This window comes from Callospermophilus lateralis, chromosome 14, assembly GCF_048772815.1.
Source record: "Callospermophilus lateralis isolate mCalLat2 chromosome 14, mCalLat2.hap1, whole genome shotgun sequence".
In the NCBI taxonomy this organism is placed as follows: Eukaryota; Metazoa; Chordata; class Mammalia; order Rodentia; family Sciuridae; genus Callospermophilus; species Callospermophilus lateralis.
The window spans coordinates 29743183-29769301 of record NC_135318.1 but is presented as its reverse complement, the minus strand read 5'-3'; the positions used below and the strand labels follow the sequence as shown (position 1 = coordinate 29769301).

The 26119-nt window shown below is 39.5% G+C and overlaps 1 pseudogene; it reads left to right on the top strand.

Annotated features, from left to right (window-relative positions):
* Window positions 1-11867: 11867 nt before the first annotated feature.
* Window positions 11868-13102, top strand: LOC143380724 (Fanconi anemia core complex-associated protein 24 pseudogene; annotated as a pseudogene).
* Window positions 13103-26119: the final 13017 nt, after the last annotated feature.

The window sequence follows — 26119 nt, the reverse complement described above, 5'->3', positions numbered from 1 at the left end:
CTTAACTGCTCTAAGAGGAAATGAGTAATAACCACTTTGGCTGCTTCAGGATGAGAGGGGGCCATGTGGGGCAAGCAGTTTGGGTTTCCCTTTTAGAAATGCTGTGGGTGGGTCAGTTGAGGGGTCTGTGGTGAAAGTTTGGTTTGGAAAGAACAAGTTGTAAAGTCATCTAAGAGGTGGGTGCTTCTATGAGAGAAACAAAAAGACCTGAGTATTGGAATGCATTTAATGCAAAATAAATGACAAAGAGTCTGGGACACGTCAATGAATATCATGATGAGGATAGAAACCAGGAATTTTTACCAGGAGGTGCAAGAGCTAAAAAATTGTTCCCATGACAAAGTTAGTGAGGAAATGACCTATTTGGGGATATTAAGGATATTAGTTACATTCTCAGAGTTATCAGAAATGGAAACACAATACAGTCTTAATAATGTCACAGATGCCCCATAAGATGAAGGTTAGATATCTAATGTCATCTGATTTTTGTAAAATACATTTTTTATTGGCATATCTTCTATGTTTAGTAAAGATCCCTTTATTTACTGTCACTTAGGGCTAGCAAACAGATCAAGTCTGTCTATGTAGGAGGTTAGGATGATTTGTAGGCCCTAAATCGATTAAAAAAAGCTGTTGACTCTGCTAGTTTCTTGATAGTTATTAGGCACTCCTGCCTAGGAATCCCTCTTCATAGCCTCTAATCTTACTTACTCTTGGTGGGGCTGACACAAGTATATATCTTAAGTTACATTAGAAAAACTATTGTCTTTCCTTTTAAATGCCCAGGTATGGCTGTTCTTTGGCTATAATTTATTTTGCTAGGTGTTTAAGACCAAGCTGGTCAAATTGACCTTGTTCCTATCTATTGTTAAGAGTCAGCTGAGTTTCCTCAGGGGGCACTCTTGAGAACATGTGAGCAGCCTCTTGGCTCCTCTAGTGCCATCTTCCAGGATAGGTCAGGGTCTTGTTGACCACATGGCTTCCCTTGGAAGCATCAGGAACATTTCCTTCTCCAATGACCCTTCTCTTTGCAGCATGTGCACTGGTCAGCTATCTGTTCTCCAGGGTCTCGTTGATTCCCCTGATCCAGGAGATCATGTGACCCATAGTTACAAAGTACTTAGAGAAGTCCCCTTGTTCCCTGAGTCCAAGCTGACTCAGGGCAAGAGCCAAATATTGGCTATTTTCTTCTTGGCCCTTTTACTTCCTTTAGTCTCTAAGTTTTGATTTTAAACATCCAGAAAACCAGTTTCATCAGTTTTAAACCAAGAGTACTGGGTTTTACCTTTAATGTCTATAACTTTGTAGTTATTTCCCCTTTCATTTAATTGGGAATCAGTATTAGTACTGGAAGTTAACCTTACATCCTATAGGTGTCTTTCCTATAGGTGATGTCCTATTGTTCCAACATAACTCAGGTTGTTATATTAGAAGTTACACTTTTTATAGTTCAGTGGTAGCACATATGTGACCCAATAATACAATACACAGGTGTACACACATACAAAAAACATTGAGTTTGTATAATAGCTATGAACTAAGAAACATAATTTTTATAACCCCAAATCTTTACTTCAAACTTCAGTTTGAAGAACACCAGCTTGATAATATATTCTTCTGAATCTTATGTTTTGAAGACTCGCATACTTGGAAGACAAGAATACATTTAGTAGACAAAGATACATTTAGTATACAAAGAAGCCAATTACACTGATGTTCTTATATTAACCAAGTTTAGCATAGTATAGTTTTATACTCTAAAATAACAGTTGTTGTTTAACCCGTCATACAAATCCTAATTCCTTTAAGACTAGTTTCTCTTAAATGATAAATTTAACAGATACAAGAAATTATCTTGATAGATAAAAGCAGATTAAGCTACTTCAAAACATAGAGGATTAAACTTTGGCTTATATGAGTTCTTTAGGAAATATTTGACCTTAGGAAAAAGCTTTAAAGCTTTAAATAACTTTAATTGGTTGCATTAATTATGTATAACCAACTTAGTTACATACAAACTTTTTGAGATTTACCCTCCACAAACCCTTTGCAATTTAGACATTCTACAACTTTTTGCTTTACCATCCAGAAACATTTCTCATCCAGAAACATTTCTTTTTCCGTCTATTTTCCATACTAAAATAAATTTCCATATCTAGAATCTTCTTATATCTCTTTCTTAGCTATTGACTCCTTTTAAAATTTATTTTCAGAAACAATCCTTATATAAAATTTCTCAATTTAGACAAATTATTCCACCTTAATAAGATGAAATACCTTGTTTTTATGGTACTTTAATTGAAACCCAGTGTTCTTAGTATATGAAATTACTAAAATTACATCTGATAGAATCTTAACTCTTAAGCACCTTGTTTTTTTGAGAAACACAGAAGCAAAGTGATATTAAATCTTTTTCATTTATCCATTTATGAAAACACACATAATATTTAAATATATTACCTATGGAATTTAAGAAGTCAAAGTACTTGATTTTATATTTAGCAGTTGTTGTTTTAGCATTTTACTTTGCAAATTAATCATATATCTCCTTTAACAAACACATTTATGAAGATTAATCCCATTTATGTTAAATCTAATTTACTCATTATTAACTGCAAAAACCAAGATATCAGACAAATACAGTTAACAACATTAGCCATCTCTTCCCTGTTGAAGAAAAATCCTAGAAGCAATGGGTATTACAGTCTGGATATTTTATAGAAACCAACACTATTAATTGTCTGACCACCTAGAAGAACTTGAGTTAGTAATTTTAAAGACATCTTTAGTCTCATCTATTTACCTAATTTAAATTGAACCTTTTTTTAAGGCATGTGGACTAAAAGGTATTTGGATTCATTTCTTATTTAAATTTTTATATGAGTGCTCATTTATGTCAATTTTGATACCGTGTTCAATATATATTGATACAAGCACATATGTGACACAATAATACAATACACAGGTGTATACACATAAAAAAAATGGACAGGAAACAAAGATCTTGTAACTTTTTGTAAGTAGATCTCCACAGGTAGGAGAAAATTCTACAGATGTTTAATTATTTTAGCCTCTATTAGATTTAACCTGTTAGAAATTAAATTAAAATAGATAGAGCTTATCAGACTTTTACATTATGACTTAAATATAGGGCAGGCCTGTACAGTTGGAAATGCTAGGTGTAAAGTCTGCCATTGTGGTCAGTAAAATCAAAGGCTATGAGATTTATTCCCAACATCACCAAGTTTATGGCCTTAGGACTTTTTTGTTGTTGTTGGGGAGGTTTAATGAGGATTAAACTCAGGGGCACTCAGCCATATCCCCAGCCCTATTTTGTATTTTATTTAGAGTCAGGGTTTCATTGAGTTGCTTAGTTTCTTCACCGTTGCTAAGACTGGCTTTGACCTCTCGGTCCTCCTGCGTCAACCTCCCAAGCTTCTGGGATTACAGGTGTGCACCACCAATTTAGGACTATTTTTAAAGGAGATTTTCCAATGCATTTGAGAGCTAACCCTTGAAAAGTGGACCTCTGAACAAAGACAGTGTAAAAATCCTCTATAGTTACATAAAATAAGCTGATCAGAAAAATATATTAATTAATGTATTATGAATATACCATAAAATTGTGAGCGCAAAAATATAGAATTTTTAAAAACAGGAGTCCTAAAAAATGATATAAATGTAATTACTCTAGAAAAGGAGCATATAGAACATCTCTATTAGATCAGCGTTTACTCAGATTTGAATCAGTTGAGGCATTCAAAGAATGTAAGAATCCTGAAATCCTCAAGCAAAGATTTTCAAGGTAAAGAAGACTTGTCTTATGAGATCATTCCATTTTCTCTCCCTGTGCTGTATTAAGAAAGTAGGTGGTAGAATGGAGAGCAGGTAAGATAGCCAACTATTTAGGTCCCACAGTGACTTTTAAAAGTGACTCCTTTCTTTCCTTTGGCTCAAACTGGTCCTCTGCAAGCCTTGGAAATCTTGCAAGCTTTGTAAGCCTCTGCAATTTACCTTTCAAATGCAAGCCTTGGAGAGATAGAAATCTGCAGAAGCTAAGTAAGGGAAGCTGCTTGTTTTGAGCAGAATCTCATGTGTAGGGCATTTTAACCATTATTTTTCCATTTCCCCAGTCGGTAATTAGACCAGGTTTGGATGCAGAAAATTATGAGACATAATCTCCCATCAATACACTTTTGAGGACGAGGCTCCCCTTTGAACAACAACATGAACTGTACAAAAAAGAACAGAACCCATAAGTGCCTGCACCAAGGAACTGTCTCTTTGGCTAGAGGATGTCTCCCCAGTGCTGGAGCCACTAGTGGCCACCAGTTTCCATCCCTCCTTCCATGGATGAACTCTGGATTTAACTGCTACATCACCAGTGTGGTCATAACCCGTGGGCTTTTCCATGGGTGGCCATGAAACTGATGCAAACCTCAGATTATCCATCCTTACCGTGTGATTTGTAATCCCTGGGAGAACATGGGACCCCTTTTTATAATGAATCTTGATCTGTGTTAATGAACTTTTTGGGGGAGTGTAGAATTTGGCCTCACTTAGAATCGAGGCTCATAGTTGAATTTAATTTACATGTTTGGCACAATTTGAGTTTTTTAAACAAGGAAGTCCTTAGGCCTGCACGTAGAAGCCTCGGATTATTTCCTTCCTTTTTACAGAACAGGCTGAGCATATTAAAATTTATATTTCCTCTGATGGCCATGATTCTCTATCAGAGAGTTTGTATGAAGACCATGTTTGGCAGCAGCAAAACACTAGGGGGAAAAGGCTGGAAAAAGAGAAAAAGAGTTTATGCTCTCTGTGGGCCAAAGGAATGTTCAGAAGGCTGAGGGCATAAATTTCCCTTTTTGCATTCAAAGAAGCTTGGGGAGCACACAGGATCAGAGAAACAGCTATGGGAATCCTTTTGGTCTTGTAAAGGCTTAATATGCAAACAAAGGGAACCTAGGCATTTCCTTACTTCTCTATGGCTGGAGTCTGATCAGTGAGTGGAGGGGAGAAATGAACATGGGAAAGTGTAGTTTGGCTTCTACAGAGGTATATGAAACGGGGGCTTTTGCTCGGGGCCACTTGATCAACCACCCATAAGGGCAGTCAGAGAAGAGGTCCAGGGAGAAATCTTTACGATTCATTGGAGAGTGGCCCTGGCCAGAATCTCGCAGTTGTTCCAACCCTTTGTCCATCTCCTTGCATCCAAATGCAGACCAGCATTAGAGACACTGTGTCAGGACAGATATGCTCCAAGCCTGGATTGGATAGCGAGAAATGGCTTTGGCCAAACTCAACATGCCTGATGCGCGGGACAGGGATTGGGAGCCACGTAGGCCATGAACTCTGTCACCCTAGTTTTGTAGAATGGCAGCTTGCATGAACTGCACTTAATTAGCCAACAGATACCTATTATTGTCCTCCAGAAAGAAAAGAAAGTGGCAAAAGGTGCACCTCAGAAAGATGCACAGTATAGGGGAGCTTACCTCCAGGCCTCCAAGACAAACCCAGAGAGGCCCCCAAGAAATGCAAAGGCAAGAGCAAAAAGTTTTATTTAAAGCATAGAGAGAATGGGGGCTCCTCTGGAGAGGAGGGGGTCCAGAGCTGGTGCCCCGAGAGTGTGGGGGGTGTCCTGCCCCTTTTATAGACGTCAGGTTTCCTTTCTTCTCCTGTCCCCTCCTCCCCTGCCTACATGACCAAAAGTTCAGGGGGTACCACTCCCTATTTTCCATATCTGCCCAGAAAGGCAGGAAGAGGGTACTCTTTAACAACCCCGTCTTGGGAGGAACAATTCCCTGGAGACAGAGGACCTTGACAACAGGTGAAGAGGAGGGGGATGTGCTCTAGAAGTATTAGCATTCTATTTCCTTGACCCATCTTCTTGACCCAGTCATTCATTGTCTACACTGACTGTCTTTTTGCCCGGTCTCAGTACCACTGAGTTCAATCCCCAGTAAGGCAAAAAAAATTTTTTTAATTTAGCATCAACCAATCAGTAAGAAAAGAATAGAAATAATTGGCCCAAAGGATTAGGTACTTTAAGATGAAATTGTAAAATCTCAAGATAAAACAATTTCCCCTTTGACCTCATTACATCCTTTATCAGGTGAAAAGCTTGTAAAAGACCAATAAAGAAAGTAGGTGGTAGAATGGAGAGCAGGTAAGATAGCCAACTATTTAGGTCCCACAGTGACTTTTAAAACTAACTCCTTTCTTTCCTTTGGCTCAAACTGGTCCTCTGCAAGCCTTGGAAATCTTGCAAGCTTTGTAAGCCTCTGAGTTTGACCTTTCTCAAAGCAGAATGTGGTTTTGCTAAAATAAGAAAAGCATCAAGTTCATTCTATATTTGATTGTTATCTTACAAAATTTGGCAGGAGTTTTGCCCTGAACCTTCAAGCAACGCAGGACAATCCATGGAGAGTTTGTTTAAGCGGGTGCCACTGCTAGTGAGACATAATATCATTTTAGGAAACTTCATTGCTTAGTGAAACCACAGTTTAGTAATGTTTTTTTAAATAGGGTAATTCAACTAGTTTCCAAAGGGCATTTTTTTTTTCCTAACATAAAGACTCACTAAAGGAAAATTTTACTGAAAAAATTCTGTTAGAGGAAATTTCCTACGTGGTGTAAGTGACTTTCCCCTCATTTGGCAATTCTTTATTATTTTTTTTACAGACCAAAACCTTTTGAGCTTTATACATTGGGAAGAAGGAAAGAAGGAAGAATAGAAAGTAAGGTTTAAAAAATTCTGGGATTGGGAGAGGGAGGGCACATAAAGACTGCCCTTAATTATGGTAGGGGTTCATCTAGGCAAAAGTGCAGGGAAGTTCCTTTCCTTCTGCCATCAGATCTCCCAGTATCCTTTCTAACTTATCTGTGTCATAATTTTTAAAACTCTTCTTCCCTGCCAGATGTCAAACATGGAAAATTATCTAATAAGTCATCATTTTGATGATTTACGTTTCCAAGGAATATTCTGATTTCTGAAAACCAACATGAACATAAATACTGATATTTTAGAGACTATGAGAAGCTGGTGGGAGCCCCTTATTAGGACCTCTAGCCCACAAAACCCAGGCAAGTCAAATGTGCCACATACTCGTGGTCAGTGCCAGAACCTCAAAAGAATTTTGAGGAAAAGAATTTTGAATATTTCTACCTTTGATGATTTCCTTGGGATGGTCTAAAACTAATAATGGAGGAAGAAAGAGAGGGATAAAGAGAGGGCAGGTGAAAGACAAAATTAAGGAGGGAAGAGGAGAGAGGGAAAAAACAGGAAAGAGAGACCAATGGGTGTCCAGGTAATGGGTAGACTGTTGTGCATCCTAGAAAAGAAGGGTGTTCAGAAAAAAAAAATAATAATATCACCTTAGAAAATACCAGATTTTTTAGGGACAAAAGCAAAGATTATCTTAAAAGAATACATGGCAAATATCTGGCCATGTGATTAAAATATCCCTGAACATTTTTGGCTTAGATATTTTTATGAGTGTATAGTTTCATCAAAAATTCTCCTCCTTGATGTTTCTCAATCCTGTTTGTATCCACTTAAGTTCTTGGTGTTAGTTTTGTGTCTGAGTCCTTTTCTTTGGGAGGATACTTCACTATCTTGGGATCCCTGAGTCAATAATAGCATAAGCCCCAGGAACACAGGGCAATCGATGCTGCCAGCACAGTTAAAGAACTCACCTATGCTGTAAAACTGTACCTAAATTTGTTCTTTTAGAATTTAAGTCAGCATACTATAGTAATATATGCATATCTAAATATATAGCTGCACAATTCACAATACCAAATCACGGAACCAGCCTAGGTGTCCTTCAATGGATTAATGGATTAAAAGAAAACATGGCATTATACACAATGACATTTTTTTAAAAAAATTTTTTAATACTTGTAGATGGACAGACAGCATGCCTTTATTTTATTTATTTATTATTTTTTTATGTGGTGCTGAGGATCAAACCTAGTGCCTCACACATGCTAGGCAAGTGCTCTGAGCTACAGCCCCAGCCCCACACAATGACATTTTAATCAGCCATAAAGATAAATAAGATTAGATCATTTGAAGGAAAATGGGTAGAACTTGAGAACATTATATTAAGTGAAATAAGCCAAATTCCGAAAGTCAAGCGTCATATGTTTTCTCTCATATGTGGAAGTTAGTGAGGAAAAAGAAAAATAAAAATTGGGGACAGGCGAGATCTCATGAAAATCAAAGGGAAATCAGTAGAGGAAAGGCACAAGGGGGAGGGAGAGGAAGAGAGGAAGGGGAAATACTGGGGAAGGATATTGATTAAATTATATTACTATATTGTATGCATGCATGAATAGGTAAAACAAATCCCATCATTATTAATAATTATAATGTACCAATATAAAATACAGAAAAAATAAATTTGTCTAAATTTTAGAGTTTGAGTGATGTATTGTTGCATGATGATGTCATTGAACACATCTATATTATAAGCATTCACAAATACCTCCTCCATGGTAAGCAGTTCAATTGCCCTTTTTTCCTGAACTCTTGGAAGATTGAGGTCTGTTGCCTGGTTTAAAAGATCCTAAAATGTGAATCCAGTGTCAGATGTCTTATGACTTACAGGCCAAAAACAATAGAAAACACATCCAGGATTTTCTTTGGAGGAGAATGAATATAATTCCACTATTATCCTTAATGAGGTATGTTTTTTTTTTGTCCCCAAGAAAAGATAAAAAAAGGAATTCTGATATAGATAAAATGTTTAAATGAGAGGGGAAAGTGAAAGCATTCAAATCACTCTGAAACTAAATAATGGTAAATTATAACAGTTTCAAACAATTACTTAGTTCTTAGGAAAAACATTTACCATGGCAACGACTGCATCAAATGGCTCTTAAACAGGTCCCAAGCCATATACATACACACACACACACACAAAATTTTTTTCTTTTCTTTTTTTTTATCTCCTAGATTCACCAATATCTGTTCAGTCTGTAGGCAAGGAGGTAGTCAACAGCAGCATGGTTACACAAACATTATTACATGCACCCCACACTTTCCTCCTGACACCACAATACATACCATTTTATAGATGTGCTCATGATGGTGGGACCAGTTTGATTGCCTTCATCTCCTTTCTGACATTACAATTGGGGCTTGGGGACTATTTGACCATGAAATAGGTCTTTAGCAAATAGCATGCAGGGATTCTTCCTTCCAGAGGATCACTCAAATAGTGTTACTTTCCGTTTAATCAACCTGTATTGATAGTACATATTAATGGAGTTTAAAGTGATATTTCCATACGTGCATATAACACTCACTGATCAAATCCAACCACCCAGAGTTGGGAATGTAGCTTGGTCAGTGGTACAGCACTTGCCTAACATGAACAAGGCCCAGGGCTCCATCCCAAATAACACACACACACACACACACACACACACACACACAATTAATAAATTAATAAACTGTCCTCCCACCCTTTCCACCCCTTTCTCCTTTTCCCCAATCATTATTGTACTTTCAGGTCAACTTATTTTAACTTCCACATCTGAGAGAACATGCAGTACTTGTTCTCCCATGTCTGGCTTATTTCAGTAACATGCTTTCTTAAATCCATCTATTTGCACAAAGCACATCATTTCACTTTGTTTCACATCATTTCATATACCAGGTTTTCTTTATTCATTCATCTATTGATAGATCAATAGTGTCAACATTCTTATTTTCCATACTTCGATTTGATATTATAAATGAAAATATGCAAGGATCTTAAGAAAATAATCTTACATGCAGACAAAGATACAAGAATGAAGATAAACAGCACAGCATATAATAGCCAAAGAACTAGAACATGCTCTGACTCTTTTATTTTTATTAGAACAGCATAAAAATAATCAGAATAATGGGGTAAGACTCTGAACTGGGGAGCCAGGCTAACTGGCTTTAAGTTCTGGCTCTGTCAGCTTCTAGTTGAGTAACCTCTTTTTCTGTTTCTCAACTGTAAAATGGGGATCATAATACCCATATGTAGGCATTATATAAGATGTTTCAGGAATCAAATAATCATTTATTTATCTCCTTCTTGGACAGGATAAGTGTGCAGTGGTAGTGGCATATTTTCAGTTTTCCTTCATAGAATATTTACACAGCAGATGGAGAAAGAAGTCAGATGTGTGGGAGACAGGATAAAACTGGAGTTATAGATTTGGGAGTCATCAGTTGAAATGCAAACTTTTGAGTTCATAAAAATTGATAAGCACTTGCAGGCAAAGCATAATAAGAAAAAAATAGCATTGTTTGAACCAGCATGTCACTTCCACTCCAAGTAGAAATGTTAGAGAAGCACTCACAACATGAAGTACAAATGTATATAGCAACATTGTAACTGTAAAATGTTTTTTAATTGATTTTTTAAAAAAGAAAATGACAGCAGAATGCATTACAATTCTTATTACACATATACAGCACAATTTTTCATATCTCTGGTTGTATATGAAGTATGTTGACATCAATTCGTGTCTTCATACATGTACTTTGGATAATGATGTCTATCACATTCCACCATCCTTGCTAATCCCCTGCCCCTTCCCTTTCCCTCCCACCCCTCTGCCCTAAGAGTTTGTCTCTTCCTCCCATGCTCCCCCTCCCTACCCCACTATGAGTCAGCCTCCTTATATCAGAGAAAACATTCGGCATTTGTTTTTTTGGGATTGGCTAACTTCACTTAGCATTATACTGTAAAATTTTTTAAATCACCGTATTTCCATCAACAGGAAAAGGGATGAATATATATGATGTATATAGGATCCATGCTGAACTACACACCACCAGAGAAACTAAACTTACATGAGCCAATCTCACAAATAAAAATTCAAGCAAAGAATCGGGTTGTAGATGACTATTTCAATTATGTAGCACTAATCGAACTGAGGGAAAGAATGGCTTCTGAGATACAAGAATAAACCTGAAATTATATTTAAAATATTATTGATTGCTAGTTTGTTATTAATTTTAGTGGTATTTATGGCATAATGCATAAAGGATTATTTTTTTATGATTTGCTGATTGGGTTTTAAGAGTGAACCAATTTTTAATTTGTTGGTTGTCAACATTAAGCTATCATATTATCATTCCTTGATTTCAGGAAATACAAGTGTTTAGGAGTACAATGTCATCCTGTCTACTACTCACAAGAGATTCAGGGAGAAAGCACTTAGTTATTTATTTATCTACATTGATATTACTCTGAGAAATGGGGAAGGCAGACAGGATGAAGAAAATATAGTAAAATATTCACAACTACAGACAGGTATCCAAGATATTATGTATGCGATTCTTACAGATTTTCTCCATCCTGAAGTTATTAAAATAAAAGCTTCCAAAGAGAAATATAATTTTCCAGAAATAATAATATAAAATTATCATCCACTAAGTGAATTCAACCACGGATCCATACTAATACGATGAATAAAGAAATGGAAATTTCGATGAGGAAAGCAGATAGCTATATAGTCTCCAATTGTCTCCCCACAAAACACTCAAGAATTAGAAAGCAAAGGATCAACATTTCAGAAGAGAAACCCAGCAGACACCACCTCCATTGATCAATGTTAACATCATCAAAAAAGGGGAAATCAAAATTATAGGTCACATGAGAGGATGCAATGAAAAAAATTGCTGAATCTCTTCTGGGAGGCTTTTCTCCCCAAACATAATGTCTGATCATGATGAAACATACCAGAAAAATACAACTGAGGGGCATTTTACATTTATCTTAGAAGATTGAAGGTAGTAAAAACCGAAGGTTGTTCCACACTGAGACAGACTAACAAAAGATCAAACTGTTGTCTAAATGTTTAGGTCCGGCTGGATGTGCTGGCTCAGGACTGTATTCCCAGCACTTCAGAAGCTGCGGCAGGAAGATTTCAAGTGCAAAGTAATCATGGGTCACACAGTAAGATCCTGTTGCAAATTAATCAAGTAATCAATTCACTAACTTATAATTCAACAGTGGAGCCATTTGTAACAATAAAAATTAGAAATACATATAAGACATCACCAAAGTTGTATTTAACTCCACCAAAGAATTAATGGTGACTAGGGCAGAAGTAGGGTCCCTGCCAGCTAGGTCCTAGCCCTAGACTGGACTGAGTAGCTATAGCACAGGTGGAGCTGGGCCACCAGGGGCCAGGCGGTGCTGAAAATGAGGGACACAGCCCTGAGGACAAAAATCTCTTGGGTTCTTAAGACTTTTAGAGACCACTCTGCAGACAAGATCCTGCTAAAGAGGCCCTTGGCTTCAGAGTGGAATGTGGGGCCCTGTGCAGGAGAGCCTGCCCAGGTGTCATTTTGCATTTCCCTCTTTAGGGTCCAGATCACTGATGGAAAAGGCACAGGGCTCCCTGAAGGCATAGGCCCCTGTGCGCATGACTTTGGGGCATGTTGTAGCTAATGAGAAGTGGCACATATCTCAGCTGGTACAGGGGATGCAAGGGAAAATTAATCTCGTTTTTGAGGATGGCCTAACACCTGTAGATTTTTACCTGTCCAGAAAATCCTGCATTCTTTGTCACTGAAGCTGATTTGGTGGCAGAAAATGGCTACAGAAAAAGACTTGTTCAAGTTAGAAATTCTGGTAAGTTTCAAGGGATCATAGTAGTTGTAAAAACACAGATAAATGAACAGTACTTCCCAGCTATACAAAGGTGTACTGTGCTGGACCTTGGGATGATGTTTCTTCCAGTGGCCAACCAGATGGAAGCATCCTGCCCCATTGTTCAGTTGGTACATGAGCAATCCAAAGAACCCACCAAGAACCCTTTCCTCAGGAGGAAACTGGTTCTGCTCTCTGACCCAGATCTCCTTCAAACTGTGCAGCAGATCTCAGAAGTTGGAAAAGTTAGAGCTTCCCTTCTGCTTCAGAAGTTTCCAAGTATCCAGCAACTAAGCAATGCTTCTATTCAAGAGCTTGAGCCAGCAGTAGGTCAAGTGGTAGCACAGCTAATCCACACCTTCTTCACCCAGTCCAGGATTACAGCTGCCCTTACATCTGCTATGTTTTTTCCTTTTGACCACAAACTACAGGATCTGGTTTTCATATTTTAAAAGAAGAAGAAGAAGAGAAGAAGAGGAAGAAAGAAGGAGGAGGAGGAGGAGGAGGAGGAGGAAAGAAAGAAAGAAAGAAAGAAAGAGAGGTGCAGTGGCACACACCTCTAATCCCAGTGGCTGGGGAGGCTGAGGTAGGAGGATCAGAAGTTCAAAGCCAGTTTCAGCAATGTAGCAAGACACTGTCTCAAAATTTAAAAAAGGTCTGGGAATGTGACTTAATGGTCAAGGTTCCCTGGGTTCAATCTCTGGAAGAAAACAAAACAAAACACCCTCCCGCCTTCTGCCCCCGCCTCAAAACCTAAGAAAATAGAGTATTTTACAACATTTAGTGAAAGCTGAGGTAGGCCCAATGGAGCCTGTGGTTGTGCAGCTTCACTGTTCCGACATTTAAGTGATTCTCAGGTGGCAATGCCCTCATTCTACAAAGATGGAAAAAGACAGCCTGAATCTTCCCAAGAGTCAGGGACTCGCAGTAAAAAGCCAGTTGGGGTAGATTTTTATGAGTGACCCTGACCTGTAACTGTCATGGAATAGACTTTCAGGTGGTGGATATAGCAATCTAAAGGAAACTGACCCACAATTAAGCACTGCTATCATAAACCTCTTCCTTCTTCTTGGACTCAGATCTGTTGTTTCGGTCTTGTCCCCAAATTCCTGCACTGCCAATAACTGGGTGCACAACGACAACAGCAAAGATCGAACGGCTGTACAGTTGTTCAGAGCTTGTTGAACACTACATTTGGGCAGTCTGAGTACATAGAATACAACAGTACTTTTAGTTATACATGCCAAGAGACAGTTTTAAATACATCAAACTGTTGTATGAATTCCATCAAACACTTTTCATATCAGTTTCCCTATCATTAGTGAGAAACAAAATTCCCTATAAAAAGACAAATAAATTATGTTACTATACTATTCAAATCATATATTCTTGTCTCCAAACTTCTGCTGTCTTCTTGAAATGCTTCCAAAAGCACATCTTTACTTTAGGTCCCAGAATAGAAAGAAGCTCTAATGGTTCTAGATCCAAACTCAGTAGAATCCGCTGTTAGGGTTCTGCTTGCTGCTAGTTAAAGACGGTGGGTGTGGCTTATGACCCCTGAGATTTTGCTGACCCTTCAACTTCTGCTCAGTACAAAACTGTCACTACTATTTCCAATAGAAGCGTGGTCTGGGACCGGCCTTGTTTGAACTGCGGTCTTGGTAATGCTCTTTCTCTAGAACAGTTCATCACTGACCTCTTCTAGCCTCTCCTTGGTCAGTGGAAGGTCCGCGGGATCAGCAGAGACGCGTCTGTCAAGGCGATGGCCAGATGCCCAGCCTAGCAGTGTTGGGGGGCAGCGCCGCTGGCGGGGAAGGCAGCGGCTGGGAGCTAGCCCGAACTTGCCAAGGAGTGAAATGGGCGGGCCCTGGGTGGAGGCGACAAAGTGGGCAACCGGGTGGCATGGAGAAGATGAGGCCGGAGGTGGTGGGTTGCAGTCTCTACAGATCACCTGTGTCGCGAGCTGCAGCAGGGCGAGGTCCCTGTCTAAGTGAAGTCAGGGGTGAGGCGTTCCCCACATCCCGGTAGCAGCTCCTCCAACCACCCTGTCCCTGTTCTGGGGGTCCCATTCCCAAAACCAGGACTATTTCTTGAGCAGTATCAGGTAACTCTTTTGCTTTTGCTGTCACCATCTGCCCCTGCATGTTACTAAATTAACATTCACTTTCAACTGAGGTCTGCGGAGAAGCAACTTACTTGTGGGTCATCTAGTTTTTCCCTATTTTTTTCTTCATATATATTATGTTTGAATCAAAAAGTAATTTATTTAGATAGGTGTATATGATTTTGGAGTTTTTCCTTGTTTAAATTTTAAGAAGGAATATTGATATTCTACTTTAAATTTAAAAAGAAAAGGATTCCTTCATGTTAGATCCCATCAATAGATGAATAGATAAGGAAAAGTTGGTATTCATACACAGTGGAGTATTATTCAGTCAAAAAGAAGAATGAAAACATGCCATTTGCATGGATATGGACAGAATCCCAAGATCCTTTTGTTAAGCGAAACAAGTCAGACTCAAAAGAGAAAAATAATCACGTTTTCTCTCATTTTATGTGAAATCTAGGGAGGAAAAAGAGTAGCAGAGAGACTATTAGAGAAGAAGGGGATGGAGGGGAGGGGAATATGAGAGCAGAAATGGCCAAACTGTGATGTGCATGTACAACATGCCACAACAAACCTCATTGTTCTGTATAATTGGTCTGCACTTAATAAAATTCCAAAAATCAAAAAATTAATTGCTCATTGAAAAAGAAAAAGATTCTCAAGTAATAAATTTCCTTGAATAATTCATGATAGAGGTGGAATATAAAAACTGAAAATTAGAATGAAACTTGAAAGCATATTATGGTTAAGGAAAATAAACCAAACTCAGAAAGTCAAGGATGGTATGTTTTCCCATGTATGTGAAAGCTAACAGAAAAAAAAAAGAGAAAAAAAGAGGGAAAGGGACCTCATCACAATTGAAGGAAGATCAGTAGAGTAGAGGAAAAGGGTCAGAGGAAGGGAGGCAGGGATGGAAAGGGGAAATACTAGGGAAAAATATTGACCCAATCATATGGTCATATACATGCATGTACGAATACATGACACTGAATCCCACTATTATGTGTAAGTATAATACATCGATAAAAAAGATGGGAAACAGAGCTCTTCATTTGTTTTGGATGCTAGTATCCACAATTATACAATGATCTAAAATGTGATATAATCTAACCTCTATTATTCTAAGTTGTATTGTTATTTTATAAGAATTTATTGACTTGATAAAAATCAACTGTTCTCCCTTAAATTGTCTAGCTAATGCCCTCTTAATATTTGTATTAACTGTCCATCTATTTACTTATTTAACAATTGCTGAAGTCTGGCTGGGCACAATTCAGGAGCCACTTGTCAAAAGAAATGAACTTTATTTTTAAAACACACACACCACACTGCACAGCTCCTCAGGAAAAACCCTCAGAGCCCAACTGCCCAACCACCGCTTCCCACAAGCCTCTCAACCTCCTCCACTCCTCCTGCTCTTGAGGCTGATTGGCTGGGTCACGTGGGCAGAGCCAAAAAAAGTCCCCCAATGAGCAGCTCTGTGGGGAAAGGGTGGGGAAACAGCCCAATGAGCATCACCGCAAAGGAGCCAACCAGTTGGCAGCTAGAAGTTTGCTGGGGACGCTGTGAGCCAATCATCAGCTGGCAGCTGGAAGTTTCCTGGCAGCTGGAAGTTTGATGGGGCCCCTTCAGCTGTGGCTCTCAACAAACAATTAAGATTTTTATTAATTATATACATAAAATTCACAGCTTTCACAATAGTAGTTAATTATAACATATTCTTCTTGTATAAATAAATTTGTATTTGCACTTCAACCTAGGGATAGAATTTCAACATACAAAGGCAAAGATTTTTCACTCCAAATCACATCTAGAATGCTTAGCTGCATTTGAAAATGACCTACCAAGGTATCCAAACAATGTGCTTTATTTGTGTAACTGATATTGCAGCACTGAATAACTATGATTTGCCTATAAATCACATGAGCCTTACTGGCATCTTGATTCCTGAACCAGGTGCCACAGATGACACTTAAGTAGCTGTTCCGATGTTTAACTTCCCAAAGAGGCAAAGCAGTAGTATTTCCCTCATTTTTAAAAGTTAAAAATATGCAAACAAACAATTTTGTTTAGGCATTATATGAATTTGTGTGTCACAATTACAAAAGCATGTCTGAGAACAGGCATGAACCAAAAGCATGAATCTGGTATTTGGGGGGAAAGGTAGGAACACAGTAAAAGACAGATACGCAGAAAGGCCAATTGTGTCTCTGATGTTTGTTTTATTTATTTATGGTACTGAGGATTGAACCCAGGTGTGCTTCACCACTGAACTACACCCCCAACTTTTTTTGTGTGTGTGTGGTGCTGAGGATTGAACCCAGGGTTTTGTGCATGTGAGGCAAGCACTCTACCAACTGAGTTATATTTCCAGCCCCTTATTTTATTTTATTTATTTATTTATTTTTTTGAGACAGGGACTTACTAAGTTGCCAAGGCTGGCCTCCAACTTTCAATCCTCCTGCCTCAGCCTCTGAAGTAGCTGAGGTTATAGGCATCATCACCATACCTGATCATAGATTATTTTTAATGGGAAACAGGTACAACGTGTCTTTCTGTCACAGCAAAAGAGAAAAATATATAGCTAAATGTAAAGAAAACAGTAGTTTGTGATTGAAACCAAATGAATGACAATCAAAATCTCTAATTCTCAAGGTAAAATCTCCACTTTAAGTAGTATGTTAACTCAATCCCCCAAACCAGCTTGATTTGATGTTCCCTTACTTCTGTTTAGGCACAGTTTTCTTTTTTGGTATTACCTGGCAGGATTTTTCCCCCCTCCACAGCTTCTCAAAACTCTGATGAGGCCTTGGACTGGGAAGCCTTTGGTTCTAGTTGTTTGATGTAATTTGATGCCTCATTTCCTGCTTTATCTTTTATCTAGATACACTCACAGGTACAAAGCAGAACAGGATATGACAGTTAGAGGGAATGTTGCAACAATGAAAACAATCACTCTGGGTCTTAGGCGTATTTGTTGAATTTTATTTCAGCAGATTTTCTCTTGCAATAACACTCAGAATGAGCCTGGGCTGTAGAGATAGAGCAGTCAACTGACACCAGTTGACACTGTCACTTAGCAGCTTGTATGAACCTGCTGAGTTTGTTTTGTTTTACATTAAAGCCTTCCCTCTAATCAGACCTTGGATTTGATTTTGAAGTTTTTGTAACTTTAGACCTACTTCATATCTCTATCAATCTCACCTTATAGGAAGGCTGAAACATAAGACAGCCAAGATTTAGAAAACAGCATGATTCAATCTGTATTTGGGGTAAAAATGGGAGTTCATAACCCACTTGAATCTAATGTATGAAATATGATATGTCAAGAGCTTTGTAATGTTTTGAATAACCAATTAAAAAAAACCAGCATGATTATTGAGGACAAAATGAAGAAAGGAATAAGGTGTCTAGAAGTTCTGCTTCCAGGGAATACAATATGAAATCAGCCCCTTCACAGAAAATTCTACGAGTAGAGATGAATCACCTTTCACGACACATGTAAATCAAGTATCCACTCTGAAGCTCAGTGGTGTCATGTTTTCTATTAGCCTCCCAGCAGAAAGTCAGGCTTTTAAAAATATTGTTCTCCAGCAGAAATAAAATCAATGGTTGTCTAGGCCTGGGGAGGTGGTGTGGGGATGGGAGTGTTTCTTATGGGTTAAGGGGTTACTTTGGGGAAGATAAAAATGTTCTACTCTGTGAATACATTAAAACCTTTGAATTGTACACTTTAAATGGGCAAATTTTATGGTATGTAAATTATATCTCAACAAAGATGTTTTTAAAGTCTATTATGAAGGAGAGATTTAAAAGGAGAAGAGTGCCATAAAGAACAGAGGTCTCTTGGATTTGAGCAGTCTGTTAGCTGAAGCATTTAGGCAGGAAACCACGGACAGACTTTGAGTTTTTTAATCTAGAATATTCTATCATTCTCTCTCCCCACATCCCATCAAAGTCCTTCTTTGCTATTTGCCTAATGATTAATCTAACCCAATACTGCCCTGTGATGGACATTGGAGTTTGGCAACCCAAGCCATTTACATTGCCTTGTTTTCTGTCTCCTCTCTCTCTCCCTGCACCCCCCACTATAGAGCAAAATACTCAATTTCCTTTCTGACTGTAAGAGGTGGCTGTAGGCTTCTGTCCTGGCCCAGGTAGTGAAGCAGAACTCTCCTAGGTATCCCTTTGTGGATGAAGAAGATTAGATACATCCACAGGACCCTTCTGTTCCTTTTTCCCCTGTTGCTTCTCCCCCTTCTTCTTTTTTTGTTTTTTAAGTGGAAATTGATTAAGAGAGAGAGAGAGAGAGAGAGAGAGAGAGAGAGAGAGAGAGAGAATTTTTTAATTTTTTTTTTTTTGTTTAGTTTTTGGCGGACACAACATCTTTGTATGTGGTGCTGAGGATTGAACCCGGGCCACACGCACATCAGGCGAGTGCGCTACCGCTTGAGCTACATCTCCAGCCCTCCCCCTTCTTCTTACCTAGAAAACCTATGTAAGGCCTAGAAATGCAACAACCAATTGGTGACATGAGGTGACAAGTATGAGGATAAAAGCCATAAAGTTCAGAAGGGCAAAGCAGAAAGACTGAAAGAGCCCTGGTCCTTATGAGCATTTCTCAATAATTGTATACCAATGCTGGACTTTGGGATTTCCTACTGTGCCAGTGCTGGACTTCTGGATTTCCCATCACATAAAACTTTGTCCCATTATGTAAGAAAATAGAACTCTTTTGTTAACCTCCTGCTACTTGCTGTTGTGAACAGGTATCCCAGTTACTTGCAACCAAAAGCACTCCAACAAGCCAATTATAACACTTTCATATTTTAAAATTATTAAAATATGCCAATGCCCATGGGGATTTATTTTAAGGTTCAGGGACTGCTTCTTGTGCAAGAAGAGACCGCTTATAGCTAATTGGGTTTTTAATTACAGTTTATTGAAGAAAGTTTTTCTTGAATTTTAAATTTACAGTATTTTACATTACTTACAATCTGCACCATACCAGAGATTTGTGCGTAGAGGGGAAAAAAAGAAAAAAATTGTTTCACAGAAAAGCATTTCACAGAGTTAGGACTGAAAGAATGCAAAGAGAAGAAATCCAGGCAGATAAAATAGCACACAGACTCAGAAGCATCAGAGAGCATTTGTGTTGGATGGGTGTGGAAGGCAGGAGAAATGAAGATGACGCTGGAAAGGCAATTGATGCCAAGTTGTTTAAAGTCATATATAACCAGACTCAGCAGGTTCCAGTTTATCCTATACAACACAGGAAGCCCTGAGAGGCTTATAATGAAAAGAGTCACATGATTATATAGGTATTTTAGGAAGAGGCTCTGCAACTGTGAGAAATAGAGATTGAAGGAGCTCATAGATAGAGTGACTATTTGAAGACTACTGCAGTGTAATAGAGAAGATAAAGTCTAAACAAAAAGAAGATCCCATTACAGATGCTGTGACTGACCACCAGGACAGGGAATCAGTGGAGGACAAAGAGGCTCAGGGTCCACCGTCAGGGCTGACAGGAAGCCAGATGTTGAAGGGACATAGAAACATGGCCAAGGATGTTAGGGATCATGTGAGAACCGCTGCTGGCTGTGGGTCAGAAAAGCCAGCAGAGCACACAGTGGAGAAGGGAGCAGAGAAGGCAGAGGACCACACTCTTCCTGCTGTGACAAATACTCACAAGCTACCCTCTCCTTCCTTCCTCCATACATCTGCTCACTATGTTAGGAAAAGGATCAGGAAGAGGGAAGGGATTATTTGAAAGTTACAGTACTTTCATTCAAAAGAAACTGAAAACCTTAAAAGAATCATTCCAGTTACCAGATTATCATGATTTAACCCATTATGGACATTTAACTAGCCTCCACTATCTTCAACCCCAACTAACCAAGTGAATAGGGGCTCAAGAGAAAACTGAATTAGTTGAGGACAAAATAATAGGAAAATCCACTTTTTCTGTACTAAAAAATTGTAGCACAAGAAAATTTATATATAACTGATACAGAAGCTTAGAAAAAGCAGCGTTGAAAATACAAACATCAGCTGATTATATCCAGCACTGTCCAGGGGAGGCTCTGAATCCTGTGGGCATTAGCAATCTGGTCATCAGAGAACTCCCACTTGTGAGACACATCCAGTTCCTTGGGCCTGCTTCTTGCCTGCTCTTGGCTCCAACCCATGCTTGTCAAATGTCCCTAGATTGTTAATTCATTTAATTCATGATCATCTGTTTTTCAACATTAGAAAGGGGAGGTAAGATTATTCCAGAACCTGGAAGAGGACAATCCCTTTTAAAGAAATACAAGCAGCCTTCCTTAGCAGCCTGTTCTGCATTGTGGATTCAACCAATTGTGTATCAAAAATATTTGGAAAAAAATTCTGCATTAGAAAGGGGAGGTATTCTGTATCTGTATTGAACATGTATAGACTTTTTTTTCATTTCCATTATTCCCTAAACAATCTAGTATAACAATTGTTTACATAGAATTTATATTGTGTTGGATGTGTTAAGTAATCTAGGAGTGATTAAAAATATAAGGGAACATTGCATAGGTTAAAAGCAAATACTATACCATTTTATATGAGAGACTTGAGTGTGGAGGGGTTTTGACACAGTAAGTCCAGTCCCCCATGGATACTAAAGAAAGGCTAAAGAAAATGTTTTATTTTATTTCTTAGTTTCTTAAGAAAATGACTAATATTAGTCTCCCTAAGCAGGACAAATCCTGGCATAAAGACAAAACTGAGTTTCCTGCTTCAAAGGCAAAAGACCAGGCCATGCATGAACTCAAGGGCACACTATCACCCTGGTGATGGCTTGGCCAGTTTCCTCTGGCAACACCACTACCTTCCTGTGCTGTCCTGTCCAGCAATGTCATGTCACACTGCCAGCTCCACCTGGGATGGACAAAGAACCTATGTGGAAGCGGAACACAGTCCTGCCAAGTGCACGTTTCCCTGAGCTCTGGTACTTGCTCCATGACACACTCCAGGTGTGCTGGTCAAGCTGTTCACTCAGTGACTCATCTCCGAACCACTTTCCATCACCTGTTCAACTTCCCTCTGACCGACTCTCAATGTTCTCACTGCTGATTGTTGTATTCCTCTCCTATTTGTTTCCTCAGTGTTCCTATTGGATCTGATCTTGACTGACTCAAAAAGTCCTGGCTGACATCTTTTTTCAGTCACTCTCCCTCCACCCCAACTCTAAACAAAAGGGCTATTGTCCCACTAGGGAGACCTGCACTAGACTTGTAAGCCGGACTTAGAATCATAGAATGATTTGTGACACACTGCCCATGTGACAGTCAAAAAAACAAAACAACAAAAACTTCTAAATTCTAGCTGCAGTGACACAGGCCTGTAATTTCGGCTACTTAGGAGGCAGAGGCAGGAGGATGGCAAGTTTAAGGCCAGCCTGGACAATTTAGTGAAACCCTATCTCAAAAAATAAAAAAGGCTGGGGAATAGCTCACTGGGAGAGCTACCCCTGGGTTCCATCTTCTTCACAGTAAAAAAGAAAAGAAAAATAGAAAGGATCAGCAAGGTAGACGCAGCATAAGATATAAAGAAGCTTTGGCTGGACTCTACCTCAGGGATCTAAGATCAGCACACTTTGCAATATGGCAAAGGAACATGGGGCAGAATTGGTGATTTCCGGGGGGCAGGGGATGCTCTGAGAAAGAGCTCAGTGAGTGGGGCCTGTGAGCTGACGCTTTCCACTTTTAGCCTCACACAGTTACCTGCCAGCATGGCTATTCTGGTGGCAATGCTGGTGGAAGGATCGACACCACACTGTGGCTGCAGCAACTCAGCTCACAACCAAGTCACAGCAGCTCAATATGTTCCCATTTCATTATGTACTATTTTGAGGTAGGTGTTGAAGCCAGACTGGCCTGACTTTGAGTGCCAGCTGTGTCTCTCAGCTATGAAATGACAAGCATTGTTACCCCCACAGATAAACCACAAGTGTCAGTCAGCTTTTCGTTGCTGTGGCAGATACCTGAGAAAAACAACTCGTTGGAGATTTATTTCATTTCACAGTGTCTGAGGTTTTGGTCCATGGTAGTTGGCTCCATGGCTTTGGGCCTGAGGCCTAGAAGAACATCATGGCAGAAGGAAGTAGCAAATGAAACCTGCTCAGCTCATGGCAGCCCAGCTGAGAGAGACAAAGGGGTTCAGGACAAGATAGATAGTCCCCAACGCTATGTCCCAGTGACCTACTTTCTCCATGCCCCACCTACCTTCCGTTTTCACACACCCCCAGTAGTCCATCAGCTATCAGTGCATAATCAACTGATGAAGTGACAGCCCTCAGGATCCAATCACTTCCCAAGAGCCCACCTCTGAACACTGCTGCACTGGGGACGAGGTAGGCCTTCAACACATGAGCTTTGGGGGACATTCCAGATCCAAACCGTAAGACCACATAAAAATAAGCAACACGCATGTCACCTGACACACAGTAGACACTAGTCCATGTGAATTCTGATTCCTTTTCCTGAGAGTACAACCTGAGGCAGAATCTTCAGGATCCCAAAGAAGATCTGCTTCTCTTAACACTGCTCAGTGATAAAAGTGTCTTTTACATGCCAATAGGATGATTTATAATGAAGGAGGGGAGCAGTATCTTTAGGATGGAGGCTGATCACCAGAAAAAACAACTTTGTGCTCACAGTGTTAAGTATTTTCAGGTAACCTTTGCTGGGAGTATAGTTATAAAACATTTGTTCATATTGTTTTGGTTACCTTTATATTATTATCAGATGACAATAAATGCTGTGGGACTTTTTATTAAAAGATAAAAAAGAAGTATGATCGAAGTGGGGAAACCCAGCAAGGCCTGTCTGTTAGATTCTTAGGCATTTCTTCCATCTGGGCATGGGGTAGAACCCCTTCTGAAATGTCTGATCTACCATCAGATAACTTTGTCAGAGTTTCTTTCTGACCAGTTCCAAGACAGAAAGGTAAGGGAAGATTGGAGTAATATTTTCAGGCTTTATGGATTATTTTGGGGAAAAGAGGTTCTGGTTTCCATGCCTTACCTTGAGGAAAAGAGGAGAGTGGGAGACAGAGCAGAAGTAGGTCAAAGAGAGAGATTTTGCTTTTTTGAGATCTGCTTCTGATATCCAAACGATATTCCATACTTTGGAATATTATTTTCTGAGCCCTAACAAATGACTGGACACACAATTGGTTCGTAGAATTGGTTAGTGTAACGAGAAATGACACACAATTGATGTCAGAAAAGATAAAGCACTCCACAGAGGCCCTGTCACATTTCCTCTCCTCCTGACCTCACCTGGCCTTTGTAAAAGCATGTTTAACTTTATAGAATGTGGTTAAGCCGAGAAATGGTAATTCCGCTGCAATTCTCTGACCTAAATTCAGTACAAGCCTTTTGAAGAGGAGTAGAAATGGGGCTTCCATTTCTGTGTTTAAGCCTACCTCAGGGAGGACCAGATTTGCCCGCCTTCTGACCCAGACTTTGAATTATAATCCATACCATGCTTGGTGAAAGGATCTTGACTGTAGAAGAGGGTGCAGCCCCTTTACTAGTCTAATTTTATACACTGACTGACGGCCTTGACTCTGGCTAGACTTTGCCTGAGCTGCCTGTTGGCCTTTGAGCTTGTCTACCAGACCTCACTTATCTAACTAGATTCTTTATCCTAGTTCCTCTTAGCTGTTTATCAGTAGTCAAGCCTTTCCTAGAGCCCCTCAACATTGCTACAATAAACTCACTCATCCATTTTCACTCAAATGTGCCCGAGAAGCCCAGGCCCTAGGAGCCCAGGAAAACAAGTCAAAAAGGCTCGTTATCCTGACCCTTGTGCTTGGTGTTGCAGCCATGCTGCTGTTCTGGTGTTTATTGTTAAATTCTATCTCCTCACTCTTTACTATCACTCTCCTTTCTTTCCTTCTAAAGAGGACACACAATCTCACCAATCAATGCTACCTGACTTAGTCCATTAATGCTGCTATAACAAAAATACTGGAGACTGCATAACTCCTAAACAACAGAAATTTACTCCTCATACTTTTGGAAATTGGGAAGTCCAAAGATCTAGGTGCCTATAAGTTTTGGGTCTGGTGAGGGCTGGGTCTCTGCTTTACATTACAGAATGTATTCTCAACATTACAGAAGAGATCAAAGGGCAAAATGGCCTAAGATATTCTCTTCGGCTCTCTTGTAAGGCACTTATCCTCAGTTATCTCTCCAAAGATCCCATCTCTTAATACTACCACACATGAATTGTGGAGAGACACATTAAAACCATCTTGGAGCTGGGCGGGGTGGAGCACACCTATAATCCCAGCTGCTCACAAGGCTGAGGCAGGAGAATCACTAGTTCAAAGTCAACTTCAGCAAAAGTAAGACACTAAGCAACTCAGTGAGACTCTGTTTCTAAATGAGATACAAAATAGGGCTGGGGATGTGGCTCAATGGTTGAGTGCACCTGAGTTCAATCCCTGGTAGCCCCCCCGGCAAAAAAAAAACAAAAAAACATTCTGGGATCCCTAATGACATAACCGAAGCCATTCAAATAGGTCTCCTTCCTTTTCTGTTTTTATATGTGGTGTATCTTAGTAGGAACTCCCACTGCTTGGATCCCACTTAGAACAAAGTTAACCTGGTTGTATTAGTCAGCTTCTTACCAGTATAATAAATACTTGAGATAATTAACTTATAAAGAGAAAAGTTTTATTTTGGCTCATAGTTTTGGAGATTTCAAAACTATACTGTTGCTTTTGGGTCTGTGGCAGGGAAGTACATCATGGCTGAAGTGCATGGTGGCGCAAAACTGCTCACTTTATGACCAGAAAGCAAAACAGAGGAAGAGGAAGGAGCAAGCCCCCCCCCATATCCCTTCAAGGGTGTACCCTCAGTGACCCGAAGACCTCCCACTAGGCCCCACCTCTTAAAAGTTCCACTGTCTCCCAATAGTACCTCACTGGGGACCAAACCTTTACCACATGAACACTTGGGAGACACGTAAAATCCAGACTATAGAAGTGGATTGAATGATTGTCTCACCTCCCTGCAGGGAGAGAGATGTGGTTAACTTGGTAGAAGATGGCACAAATCAAGGGATATACCTGAGGCTCAATGTGCTTAGAAGTTCAAGTGGGATTAGCCAGTCAAGTGCTTCTACTTTGAGCAGAGTTTGTTTCACAGGGAAAAGTTTCCCTGGGAGTAGAAAGCTATACTACAGAACTCCCATGCACTAGTGGAAAGCACCTGCCAGCTGCAAGTTCATCCCTGAAGACCTGAGCTACATAATACTTGGGTGGTATCCCAGGTTGCTCCCAGTCACTCTGGATAAGGAAATTCCTTACTGTACCTATGCTG